General features: G+C 39.6%; 1 long non-coding RNA gene across 6 annotated transcripts in view; it reads right to left on the bottom strand.

The window, feature by feature from the left end:
* Window positions 1–13,260, bottom strand: part of LOC138110498 (uncharacterized) — a 140,485-nt gene that overhangs the window by 59,327 nt on the left and 67,898 nt on the right. For 5 of the 6 annotated variants that reach the window (XR_011150964.1, XR_011150962.1, XR_011150959.1 and 2 more), the window contains one exon: window positions 8,184–8,624. This is a non-coding gene — a long non-coding RNA (uncharacterized lncRNA). Of the gene's footprint in view, window positions 1–7,542; window positions 8,625–13,260 lie in introns of those variants that run through there. The other variant, XR_011150960.1, reaches the window with a different exon arrangement.

Below are 13,260 nucleotides of genomic sequence, written 5' to 3'. Positions count from 1 at the left end.
GTGACAAGTTGGGCACTTTTCTTTGGGGTTTTTGGTAACTGTCTCTGTAAACAAAAATTTGAAACTCATATATGCAACTCCTCTGGTTGTAGCCCACTGAAAAACTATCCAGAAAAGTCTTTCTTTGGCACAAAAAAAAAAAAAAAGGATATGTTACTTTATTTCTTTAAATTTAATACATTTTCATATCCTAACATAGCAAGTTTTTCAACAAAAGCAAGTTACGTAGTTTCAACTTTGCTAAATCCATCAGCACCCTAAGGGGGCAGTTATGCCACAGTCAATTCAGGAAAACAATATACTATGGACATATATTTTTGTGGTTTCATGGCACTTCAGTTTTTATCTTCTATCTCATTTTAAGTTTGCCTTTTCATTTTCTGAATTCAGAGCAGCTGATGCAACTACTTAATTCTTTCCTATGCATCTATTCCATAGGGATTGGTAGGGCATATAAGCAATCAGCTATGCTACTTATGAGTGGTTATTTCTTATTTGGAAGAGGTTTCTACCCAGAATTTATTCCAAGCCATTTGTCATGCACTTGCACTCATGATTATGTAATTGCAGTATGATAATGCATTCTTTTTCTATAGACTAACAATATTTCCCAGCATTTGCTCCTAAATCGTGCTTATGACCATCACTAAAGGAAACGGTATTTTAAATGAGAAAACCTCCTATTCTTTAATTGCTATAACTATGATAATTACACTAAATATGCCTAAATGAAGAAAAAAAATGTTTGGGAGGTAAATACGCTGTCATATTTATAGCAGTTTTACTCCAGGAATGGGTTAAAGCTCTGATTCATATCTTGTACATATTGGAATCCAGATCTCTGGCCAGATTTGCATTTTTTTAAAATACCTCCAAGCACAAACAGGATGAACATGCTTCAAATGGAAGGAGAAGCCATTTTAAGTGGCTCTGAATGCCTTTATTTTTCTTCCCTTGCTGGCATGCCACCTTCTGAATCTTAATCTCTGACTACTGCACTGTTTCCCCTGGCAGTGGTTGTAGCTGTTGGGAATTAAGGCTCTGATCCTTCAAAGAATTACATGTATTTAAATGTCCAGTCCGTGCTACTGCAGGATAAGGTGGGTTGGCAAGGATTTTCAGGCTTGGGGTGTGAACCCTGATAGCAAATACTCAACATGTCCAGCAGTGTTAGCTTTAGTGATTTATTCTCCTAATCTCTTGGCACAGAGAATCCTGCCAGGTTCCTTCACCTTCTGCCTTCCACTCCACTGCCACAATCACCACTCCTGCTCCAAGGGTAGAGGGCTGATTTTGCATCAGGATCCTGTCAGGGCCAATATAGAAAGGAGGAGGCTGAGTGTGGAAATCAGCCCTCACTTTCCAAAAGTCAAGGAAGAGGGCTCAAGAACAGTCAGATTTGTCTTCATTGCAGAAAGTCACATTACACATCTGCTGCACTGCAGAGAACCAGAAGAGAACTGGTTTGTACAATGCCCACGGGTAGGGAAGAGGTTTTCATTTCCCAATAACCTACTTCCCTTTCCATAATACAGCACACAGCTGAGATGGAACAACTGATCATTTTAGGGAAAATTGAACTTTTTTTTCTGCTAAAAGATGGTAAGCAACCACGCACAACTATGGCATCCCTGCTCATGTACTGATAACTCAGGAACCCCTTTGACTCCTACAAGCAGGGCCTGAATCAGGTCAGAGACTTCTGCTGCTTGGAAAATCTAGGGATTGCCACCGAAGCTGGAGCACAGTCAGGACCCATATGGCTCATGCACCACAAAGAGGCATCTCTCACGGGGGCTGCTCAGAACACCCTTTCCACAAGGCTGACCCAGCTATGGGCCCTATACATTCATGCTGTTCTTATATGTTCAATTTTGCTTTTGTAACAGTGGAACACAAAGGAGTGTGTCTGCATATGCAGTCAGAGGACTTGTGCTGTACAGGATGAATAATCCCATGTGCTGGGCATTGCTTACTGCATCAAAACAGCACAGGAGGACATGACCTCATGAAGACAGCAGTCAGTTCTGAAAGGAAGGTTCCTGGAGATATTTTTTTTACTAAAAATTCACTGTAATTTTGTTCTTTCTCTCCCCCACCAATGCACCCAACCAGGTCTTAGTGATTACAATACATTCCCCATTTTACTCTGAAGAATCTTTTCCAGCTTAACCTTAGCTGGAACTACTCCTCCTTCCCCCAGATTTTATTCCTAATTTAATTTTCACACTTGGATGATCTCCCTGTGCATTTGTATATTACCAAGAACTTCTCAACTATTCTCATATGAAGTGGTTTTATTACATTTTTGCATCTTTTAATATTTCTTTTAAAGCAGATACCTCTGCAGCATAGGAAAGGGACTGCAAAGCCTGTAAACTGCAATTTAAATTTAGAATAAAAGGTTTACAGCTCTTTTCAGATGTATGCTCTGGGGTTTTGCCATATAAAAAGTCCATCAATTAACTTTTTCATTTAGATGTTGCTCCCTGCTCCTGGGCACTTCCCACATGAACAGCTCAGAGATGATACCCCCCAGCAATGCCCACCAGGCTGTGTAACAAATCTTGACTCATGACTGGGGTTCACCAGCTGAACTTTTCTTCCCACACTTGTTCTTCCTGTACTTTTATTGAGAAATTATTTTTTAGTTATTCCCCCTAAACTCAAACAGGCATATAGGACATGCTTGGAATGACTATATGGCATGGTAGGAAAAGAGCAGAAGTTCATCTGTGCATCTGGGACCCCCCTTGGACCCCGAGTCCTCTCCTGCCCTGCACCCATTCCTTGAGATAACAAGGGTGCTGACACGTTCCCCTGTCCCATTTAAAAAGGACATTGCATTTCTAAGGATCCATCTCTTTCTTGCTCTTTTCCTCAACAAAACTGCAAAGAGTCAGGCTAGGTCTTATTTAAATCTTATCTTTCACAACAGCCTGAGTGATTACTTAATTGTTTGCACCTGTTATTTAAGAGTTCCTGTCTCATTCTGTTAATTAGATATATTTAAAGCTCCATGAAGTTAATGTTTTTTTTTTTCCCCAAGGGGTGTAAAGCAGTTGTCCAATAAACAGTTCACATAATTTTTGTCCCTGTTTCCATATGTGATGAAAAATGTCTGATTTTACATTCTTCTCAGACTTAAGCATTCTTAACATTTTGTGGTGGGCATGAAAACCCCTAATTTTACTCAGGGGTTGTTGGTGATGCCTTAGGTTTTAACGTCCATATTTTTCAAACCCTGCACTGCCCAGTGTGTAACTGAAGTTTCTTGTGTCCTGTTAGCTGCTGTTCTCTCATGCTGTTTAGACAAAACAACCCTCTCTAGGTTTCCACATCAAGGACACCAGGCCCCAAAATGTGTAAATTAAAGCCTCTGAAGGGGGGCAGACTTGGGGTAATTACATCATGAATGAGGTTGTAACAGGACAATAAACCCTGATATGCAACTGGACCAAACTTATGAAAGTGGGAAGAACTTGTGACCTGGGGCCCATCTTGGGTGTAGCCTTTTGACTGCCCAGGGTGCACCTCTGAAGGCCCTTCAAATCAATACCTACCTTTGTTCCCTTATTCTTGTCTAGTCCCTGTTTTTAGGTGGCTGTCTTAGGCATCATTGGAATAATTATTTTTTCTCTCTTTTTACACAAATTTTTTAAAGGTTAATAATTATATACATTTTGTTGCCCTTCAGATTTATATCAGAGCCTGACTTCCTAACAGATTAAATAGCAGTTGTTGACCTTTAGTTTGATGCACTAATTTGAAGACTTGGGAAATCCTGGTACAAATTATTTCTGTTTGAGTTGAGAGACACTCTACTTCAATATGCAAACTCCATTTTAAGCTTACATCTTCACTGTCTTATACCTTTCTATTGGTACCTCATGGTAAACAATAGAATATCTCTCCATTTTTATTCTCATTTATTTCAGGGATAAGACTCTCAATAAAGAGCCAAGGGTAAGGCATATTTAAATTCTGATCTTTTAGAAGAGGGAGTTAAACACAACTGGCTTGAGGGGAAATGTAACTACAGTGAGGCTGGTCTCTGAATCTCTCCATTAAATGAGGTTTACAACAGGAAGGTTTCTCAGCCTTTTTATGGCAGAAGACCAGAACAGAGGAGAGGAGAAATTTCACTGTAAAAGCAACCATGCAAGAAAGAAGGGAAGGAAAACCTCAGTTCCTATTAGAAGATGCTACAGGAAGAAAAAAAAAAGGAAAAAGAAAGAGAAAAGTGCTTTGTTTTGTCTTTTTCAAGCTAAAGCAAAGCCTAAATCAGCTTTTGAAACCTTTACAAAGCCAATATACCTATGATTTCCCATGTTGCATCCTTAATGAAAAGCAGTACATAGAACAGATTGCTCAAACAATTGGAGCTTTAGCAAAAGCTTTATGATTCTTGAGTTCATCACTGCTCAGGAAAATATTTAAGCACACACATAAACCCCATAGCACCTTTTAATTGGGCTCTAATCCAACTCCTTGATTAAGTGCTTTTCTGAAGGAAGGATTCTATGGGAAGAACTAAGGTTCTGGAAACAACAATGGTCTAAAAATTAGTACTCTGCCCACTAAGCACATTGAGCAAACCTTTGTTTTAGCAGTGAGCAGCATTTTTTACGTTTGTTAGGAAAGATATCACATCCTAAATCCTTTTAATAATAAGTCTGAATAGAGATACTGTCATGACAGTACCTCTGCCCTCCCAATCCTCATAGAATCTTCTCTGAAGCTTGCATATATGTAAATAATTCACAGATGTGTCAACAGACAGTAGAAGACACATGACATTTTTATGGCATACTAAAAATAGCATTTTATGGCAACATGTAAATGCAGAAATACTCAAGACCTTTGCTCTCTTCATGACTGAAAGACATCTTTGAAATTTGTATGTTTTTCTCTGCTCTTTAGTCCCAAGCCTGTGGCTATGTGAGAGGAATTTAGGATGGGATTATTAAGTAATGCACTGGTTAGTGCAATGGTTGAGGAGACCTCAGCTACTGTGGCATTTAAACTCTTTCTGGAAACTATTTAACAAATGCAGCAGAGAGGTTTCCTGTGAATGGAAAACAAAGATTTATTTCTTCTATGGAATCGGTAGGTAACACCTTTCAAAGCTGAAAAGCTTTGAAAACCTTTTTGTGCATGGGCCTGCAAGCTCTGTACACGCATAGACACTGCAGAGACTTTGAGATGCCATCACAACAAGTCCTTTCATATGTAATAAAGCTATCAAATCATGGATGGCAAAAGCATTTTTAATGGTTTCCAAAATCCGCTTTAAAGAATGTAAAACTACACATTTTTGAAGTTGTTGCTCTTCTACCTTCTATTAATGTGTGCAATTTTATTGCATCTTTTAAGAGGCAGCAAGGAAGAAACCATAAACCCTTTAAGGGTTGTTCTTCACAACATAAAATGCAGAAATTGAGACACAAGACTGATGTCCAAAACTCATGACTTTCCTCTTGTTCAGGACAAGTGGCAACACTAACCAGTAATAAAAAGAAAGAAAATATAAAGACCAAAGAAAATGGAAATATGACCCATTCTAGATAGCAAATGATACGCCTCTCAAATTTTAAAGCACTCTTAAAACAGTTTCCATGGGAACCAAAATTTGGCATAGTTGTAAAAACTGTTGGGAGGCAGCTTCTACCAAGCCAGATGGATAATGTGTAACAAGGGAATCTAAGAAGGGGAGTAGGCTGTACAATGCCTTAAACCTGGCTAATGGATCCAAATGGGCCTAATCACAGGGCACACCTCCAAAAAATGTCACCACCACTGCTGATGGTGACAATGATGTCAAAAGAAGGTAGAATCACTCCTGATTAGGTGGGATAGGAAAGGCTGCATGCACCTTTCAGCAGTGCTGTTTTGGGTACAGGGGAAAAAAAAAAAAAAAGGTGAGAGAGTGGCTGTGGCCAGCAAGTATGGCAATTAATGCTAGGTTGTTTAAGAGGGAGAAAATAATTTGAAATGTTTGGCTCCAAAACACATGCAGCTAGTAATTCTAAAGAAGCTCCTGGGTGGCTCCAGCCTGCAAAACTGAATTTTCCATTAAGATTTTTTAGGGTAGAACACAGGTAGGGAAAAGTTTCCAAGAGAGCACAAGCTCTATCAAGTACCACTGTGATCCCGCAGTATAAACCAAAACCCTGTTCCCTGAAACCTATTGCACTGGATAGCTGAAACCAAAACATCTTTTGTCATTAATCAGTTTATTAATTTTATTTCTCCACCCTGAATACCTCTCAACTTCCACAGTCTTTGAGCACCTTATGATGGCTAACATTCACATGAAGACCTTGTCTGGAATTGCTTCCAGCCCACACCAGAGAGAGTTTTAGTGCCTCAACCTACTGCGTGTTAAAGCTGGAATCCTTTTTCTAGCAGCAATGGAAATACAATTTAAATTCTAGCAACAACAGAAAACACTATGACTATAATGCTAGAGGAAGAGTTCTTCCTGATTACAATAGTAATCAGCTCTGGAAGTTATATGAAGATTTATTACATGCCTAGTTTGTAGATAATAATTTTAAGACCCAGAGACACACGTGGCCACCACGGGGTTCCCAAGCCTGCTGGGAAAAGCAATCAGTCCTGATTGCCTGTTGCTCAGCCACATTTGCTTTTATGGATGGGAGGTAAGACACAACAATCTCAATATTTGTTTCAGGTCTGTTCCACATTTACCTAACAAATGTAAAGTGACCCAATGATGTTGCATCAGAAAATAATAAAAAGTTGCTGAAAACATTTGAAAAAACTCTGTAGATACACGATGCTATATTTAACACTGGAAGGTTGCTGTGATAATGGCAATAGTGAAAATCTTGCAAGTTCTAGCAGTGTAAAAATAAATTGCACTAAGTCAAGTATCTATTTTGGAAGAACCAACACAAGAATCCTGCACAACATTAAACATTTAAGCAAGGTTCTAACACAGCCCACACCTGTATAACATTATGTGACTGCTGAACAAGCATTATATCACATCCAGAAGAACAGGAATTACAAGAATAAAGATTGAACCACATCAAATATTATCTTTGATCTAAACAGAAGCTGAAAATTTCATTAAGCCCTTGTGCTTCCTTCATCCTGGTAGCATCTGAGGGATCACCCTCACTACCTGCAAGAGGATTTTGCCCACCTGAGTACCAGGATTGTAAAGGTCCCCTTTTGAGTCCTGAAAGTCCTGAAAGTCCTGAAAGTCCTGTATCTATCTATCTATCTATCTAACTTTTCATGACGAAAATTCAGTTCAAACCTTAGTCATAACGAGGGTACTATCTCTTCATAACATTGTCATTTGTTTTGACTGACATTTCATTTAGGATTCAAGCTAGCTGCTGCTTGTCATGTCAGATAATTGTATTTTTATTCAGCCACCTGAGCACAATTAACTCAGGGAAAAAAAATCTGAAACAATATAAAAGTCCAAAAAGCCATCAACATTCCACATGTCCCAGAAAAATAGCACAGGGCATGGAAACACAGGTTGTGTTATGTCACAAATGCCTTTATTTATTATGCATAAAACAGTCTGGACTCTTGTCAGATTAGATAGAATGAGACCTTGGTGAATCAAATCTCCTTGGGGCATGTCAGAGATCAGGCAGGGAATTTCATATGCAGCTTTTCGTTTATGATCCAGTATGAAAAAATTAAGAAAAAGAAAAAAGAGGTGTGGATCAATGATGGCCCTTCATAATCTCTCTGACAGTCTAGTCTAAATTACTCCCAGATGAGGAATAATTTAACTTTTGAGGACTGGACTCTTGGCTAATGATATTTCTAGCACTCTTGAAAAAAGGGCAGCTATCCTTAGCCCTAAATCAAAAGGTCATTTCAGCCAACTGGAAAAACTTTCCTTTTCTTTATGTTTAATAGCAGTTTAGGCTGGCTGCTTTGCTTTATTAACTTGATAAATAACTACTGAAAATTCTGGCATTTTTTTCAGTGAAAGGAAATAATACAGGCCAGAGAGATAAGGAATGACCATTTGTGTAATCAGGTGGTGCAACATCTCACATTTTAGGACTTTTCCTGCTAGAATAAAATACAAATCCATAGTCTGGACCTGGGAACTGTGAATTTTTCAACCAAACTTCAACTAAAGACATGTAGACAAATCCTCTCTCCAAAACATAACAGCCTACCTTGGGTTGCATGCTCAGGATCTTGACTCCAAAATTGTCTCTGGAGAATAATCATTTTCCTAAAACTCTCTTTGTTTGCTTGTTTTGTTTAACAAGCAGAAGGATCAGTCCTTTTATTTTCAAGCAGAGATAGAATCAGTAGCAATGCCTGTGATTATCTTCCACAAAGCATCTTCCTGGATGGAGCACTGAGTCAGGAGGCTGGAATTGAGGCCTCTTTTCCTCCTCAGCTTAACAGAATCTATATCTTCCTCTCTTCAGTGCCCGAAGAATGCCCTAATCATCCCATTTGGACATGGATGTGGCAAGACAGCTCTGTTTGAGCAGTGCATGGCTACCATCTGCAGAAAAGAAACATACTCCCTCGTGTGGTTTTTGTTCCTCCAGCCATGACCTCCTCTTGTCTGAGTTCACTTCCAGAGCTCCCATGGCTCTGTGAAACTGTAAAAAGCAGAGGAGGAAAAGAAATAAACCACAAGATTCTCCACTCTTTCTTTAAGTAAAAAAAAAAGAAAATAAATAACAAGAGATCCTAAGTACGTGGACAAAGTGTGTGTCGGGTATAAGCCAGAAGTTTGCTCCAAATTTAGGTTTCACCAAGGGTATGTGGTCCTTTGGCTGTTTCACAAAACTCTTGCTGAAATCTTAGATGAGAGTTGCAATGTGAGTGCAGAGCAAATTTTCAAAATAACATTGTACCACTGTTATGTCAGGTGAAACTAAATGTCTGGCATCAATTTGAAAAGGAGATCAGGTTCCTGACTCTCACAGGTAGTTCTAAAATCTTTTCCCAATATGATCTATAGCACCAGCTCAAAAACCCAAACTACAGATATAATTAGCTTTAGGTGACACATGCTCCATCACAATCATTTTCAGAAAATAAAATATGGTACAACCTTTCAAGGTTACACGAAGGAAATGTTTCGCTGTCGCTTTTTAAAGAATGTTGTAAAAAACATGATCTCAGCTGGCTTAAATTGGCAGAAGCACAGGCAAGGCAGTTGTGCTGATTGACAGCACCTGAGCACCATGTTTTGGATATTAAAATTTAGTAGTAGTGGTTAGACAGATAAAAAGAAAGAAAATAACCAATAAAATATGTATTTTCAAAACATAACAAGTTGATATTAGAATATAATTTATTTTGTGCACATTGTGGTTATAAACCAAGTCAGGTGCATGCATTATACAGAGCTAGATGTGTGGTAAAACCTAAAGGCATGCTTAGGAAGGAATTGGTTTTTTTTTTAAGCTATCATTAGGTTTTGAAGAATCCACATATTATTTTCTTGCATCCTTTTTCAGTAAAATCATTTATAAATGTCATCAAGTTACCAGACCATATTACTTTGTCTTTTTGATAATGAAACCACAGCATGCTGGGAAATACCCAACAGCAGATTAGCTCTTAGGGTTGGTGATTATACCATTAACAAATAACCCCCTACTTATTAATTAAAGATATTGAAAGAGTCTCTATGTAATGTGTTACTGAATGCAATATCCTGTGCTGTTTACAGCCTTCAAACATGACCACTCAGGCAGGAATCACATGTTTTCAGATAATCACTGCAGAAAATTCTAAAGAGCCCCTGATGCTTTTTAGGGTATACTGGCAGCTACAGACCTGTGAAAAAAACCTGAAAACACTCCTGAGTTCGAGTCTCAGTTCTTATATTAACCTCCCTACCTCCCTGTTTTGCAAAATTCAGCCCCTTGTGTCAAATCCCAGCACAGATGCCTGGGACTGCAGGTAGCTTCTTGCTTGTGCATTGCTGAGAGCTCCTCAGATGCTGTGAAACATGGAGGAGACAGAGAGGGAGGGAGGGAGGAAGGAAGAGAGAGAAAGAAAGGAAAGAAAGGAAAGAAAGGAAGAGAGAGAGAAAGAGAGAGGAGAGAGAGAGAGAAGGAAGGAAGGAAGGAAGGAAGGAAGGAAGGAAGGAAGGAAGGAAGGAAGGAAGGAAGGAAGGAAGGAAGGAAGGAAGGAAGGAAGGAAGGAAGGAAGGAAGGAAGGAAGGAAGGAAGGAAGGGAGGGAGGGAGGGAGGGAGGGAGGGAGAGAGGGAGAGAGGGAGAGAGGGAGGAAGGGAGGGAGAGAGAGAGAGAAAGAGAGAAAGGAAGGGAGGAAGGGAGGAAGGGAGGAAAGGAAGGGAGGAAGGGAGGAAGAGAGGAAAGGAAGGAGGAAAGGAAGGAGGAAAGGAAGGAGAAAAGGAAGGAGAAAAGGAAGGAGAAAAGGAAGGAGAAAAGGAAGGAGAAAAGGAAGGAGAAAAGGAAGGAGAAAAGGAAGGAGAAAAGGAAGGAGAAAAGGAAGGAGAAAAGGAAGGAAGGAAAGGAGAAAAGGAAAAAGAAAAGGAAGGAAGAAAAGAAAGCAAGCACATGCTAGGTAAAAGCTCTGTGTTTTCAAAGGTTGAAGCAGTTTAAATTGATTAAACATTGGGTAGAGATGCCTGTAATATTCACAGTTCCAAAGACACATGGGTAAAGTAGTTTGTAGTAAAGCCATTTGGGAAACTAGCAATCAACCACTTGCCAGTCTAAGTCAGCTTAATATGGACTACAATAAGCAAATACTGTGGAAAACTAAATCTCGATAGCAAAGGGCTCATCTTTAGGCCTATGTATTTATATTTGATAATGACTTTCAGTAATATTCCTTCTTTAATTGAAACCTCCAGTGGCCTGCAAGATTTATGTAATATATTTCTGCCCTAACAACAGTACTTGGGATTTTATTTGCATTTGTTAATAATTAATTTTTCTCAAACTGTACCTGTAAAATTTTAAGCTGGAGAAAGGAACAAAGGCACAGAATGGTTGGTTAATGAAAGAAAAGCCCTGCTCTCTTCTATGAGCAGAAAAAGGCTGCCCTGCTCCTGCTGCCCACCCTGGCAAGGCTGCCAGCACAGCCCAGTGTGACAGCCATGCTGTGAGCTGTACCCAGCTGAGAGGGTGAGGCTGCAGCCTGCCATCCCCTGGAGAATAATGAATACTGTCCTGATAAATACATCCAGGCATATGCCGCTTTCTAAAAAACAGGGAAGAGGAATTTCGTAAGGAAGGCTTTGCTACTGTTTGTTTTAATATTTTTAATACCACAGTCTTCCAAGCAGGCTGCATTATCTCAGCAGGATCACTAAGAGGCCTGATATCACTAGTCACTCTCATATTCCAGCTGAAAAGAATCAGATTCAACTGTACTTGCAGTAAAACAAACCCAGAAAGCCAGTCAAAAAGAAAATTCCAGTGTGTGATGCTACTGTTCCTGTGAGACCACCCTGCAAAGGAAAATGGAGAGCAAGGAATTCACCACTTCACCAAATACTCATTGCATATTCACATAAGGGAAAGTGTCTCTAAAACAGACAGATCTTCAATGATACCAAACTATGTGGTATCTGTCATACTCCAGTGCTGGAAAATGTTTGCTTCATCCCTCTTCACAACTGTTCCTATTTGTTGTAAGGCTGTATTGCTATTAGGTTTAAACCTTGTAATACTGCCAAAGATAAACCTAAAACAAGCTAAAGTGAAAACTTAGTGTTTGAAGACCCCTTTGAAGGGTCTTGACCACATCTTCACACATATGGGGCTTGACTGGTCTTCAATCTTCTTTACTAGAGAGCCTTGTCCAAAGTGGAGAACCAAGGGCCAAACAAATCCAGCTTCTCACTGTTTCTCCATCAGAAGTGATGATAACAGATCTAATGTTAATAATACTGGTGGCTAATCATGTGATTCAGCCTGTTATACAGCCCTCTTTCAAATCTTAACCCTGTTGGGCTGCTGCAATACTTTCCCAACTTTACAGATATCGAAATATCTGATACAGAGGTCCAAAGATAAGACAAGCCAAAAGTCAACTCAAAGAAAAGGAAAACCAACCAAAACAAAACCAAAACCAACCCAAACAAACAACAACAAAAAAACCCCACCAATCACACCACCACCTTGAGAACAAGCTGATTTCTCAAATATGCACCCACAAAAAAGCCAGTTTCTAAATCAAGTCTAAGTTCACCACACCAAAGACATGGATGGCTTAGAGTCTGTAGAGTAATTCCAGCTTCTCTGACCTGAGCACTCTGAACAATTATCCCCAAGAGTGAATCTGCTCTGCGCTGGACAGGGGTCACTGGGAAAACCAGCTCCACACTTACAGCAGGTACAGGATTCATGATGCTGCAGCAGTGCAGTTCTCACTGTGGGGGTGGCTGGGGTCAGGCTGGTGAGGGGTCAGGCACCCTGCAGCATCCTGACAGAGTTTCCTTTATGGGGAATCCAGAGTGCAGCATCCTGACAGAGTTTCCTTTATGGGGAATCCACACAACCCCTACCCTCCCTTCTACCGACTTGGGTTTTGCCACCTGAGCTGAGGTGGGAATCCATTTCAGATCCTGGTTCTCAACCCAGAGTCTACAAACTGTCTTCCCAGTCTGCACTATAAAAGTTTAATGTTGTAACAAATTTGATGCAAAATCTCCTACAAAAAAACTTTCAAAGCCCTTAAAATTTGAAGGATTTTCTTAGGTACTGAAGTAAAATTGAATCCTTTCAGAAATAAAGCAAAATTAGTCTTCTCTACTCTTTGTAACTTGGCTTTAGGCCCTTTTACCAGTCTAATCTGTCTGCTCTCACTAGGAAGAAGACTGATTTGCATAACTCTAGTTTGATATCAGTACATGCTTCACTTTTTAACAATTAACAGTACCTTTTCTCGTAGCTCTGTACATTAGCATACATTTCTTCTGTAACTATAACAGTTGTAGTTCTTTCGAGTGAGAGGCACTGATACACACTGAGCTCTGGAAGAATCTAAGCTCAGTGTCCAAAAGCTTAAAATATGACATTTCTGCAGAGTGGAAAGGGAAGCTGTTTTTTTTCACTTTGGTAAAAATTTTGGGTTCCTATTGTAAGATATCTACAGCTATACATTTGACTTAGGAGCAGCTTGTTAAAACCAGAGAATGAAAATCTTCAACTGTTTTTCATTTTGGAGGCAGTTCATTGGAAGAGAAAGATCCATCAGCTCAGCTGCTGCCTGCTGCCTTCAGAAGCAATTCTGAAGTGATTCTTACA

This window comes from Aphelocoma coerulescens, chromosome 4A, assembly GCF_041296385.1.
Source record: "Aphelocoma coerulescens isolate FSJ_1873_10779 chromosome 4A, UR_Acoe_1.0, whole genome shotgun sequence".
In the NCBI taxonomy this organism is placed as follows: domain Eukaryota; kingdom Metazoa; phylum Chordata; class Aves; order Passeriformes; family Corvidae; genus Aphelocoma; species Aphelocoma coerulescens.
The sequence above is the reverse complement of the archived record's forward strand: the minus strand, read 5'-3'. Positions and strand labels throughout refer to the sequence as shown.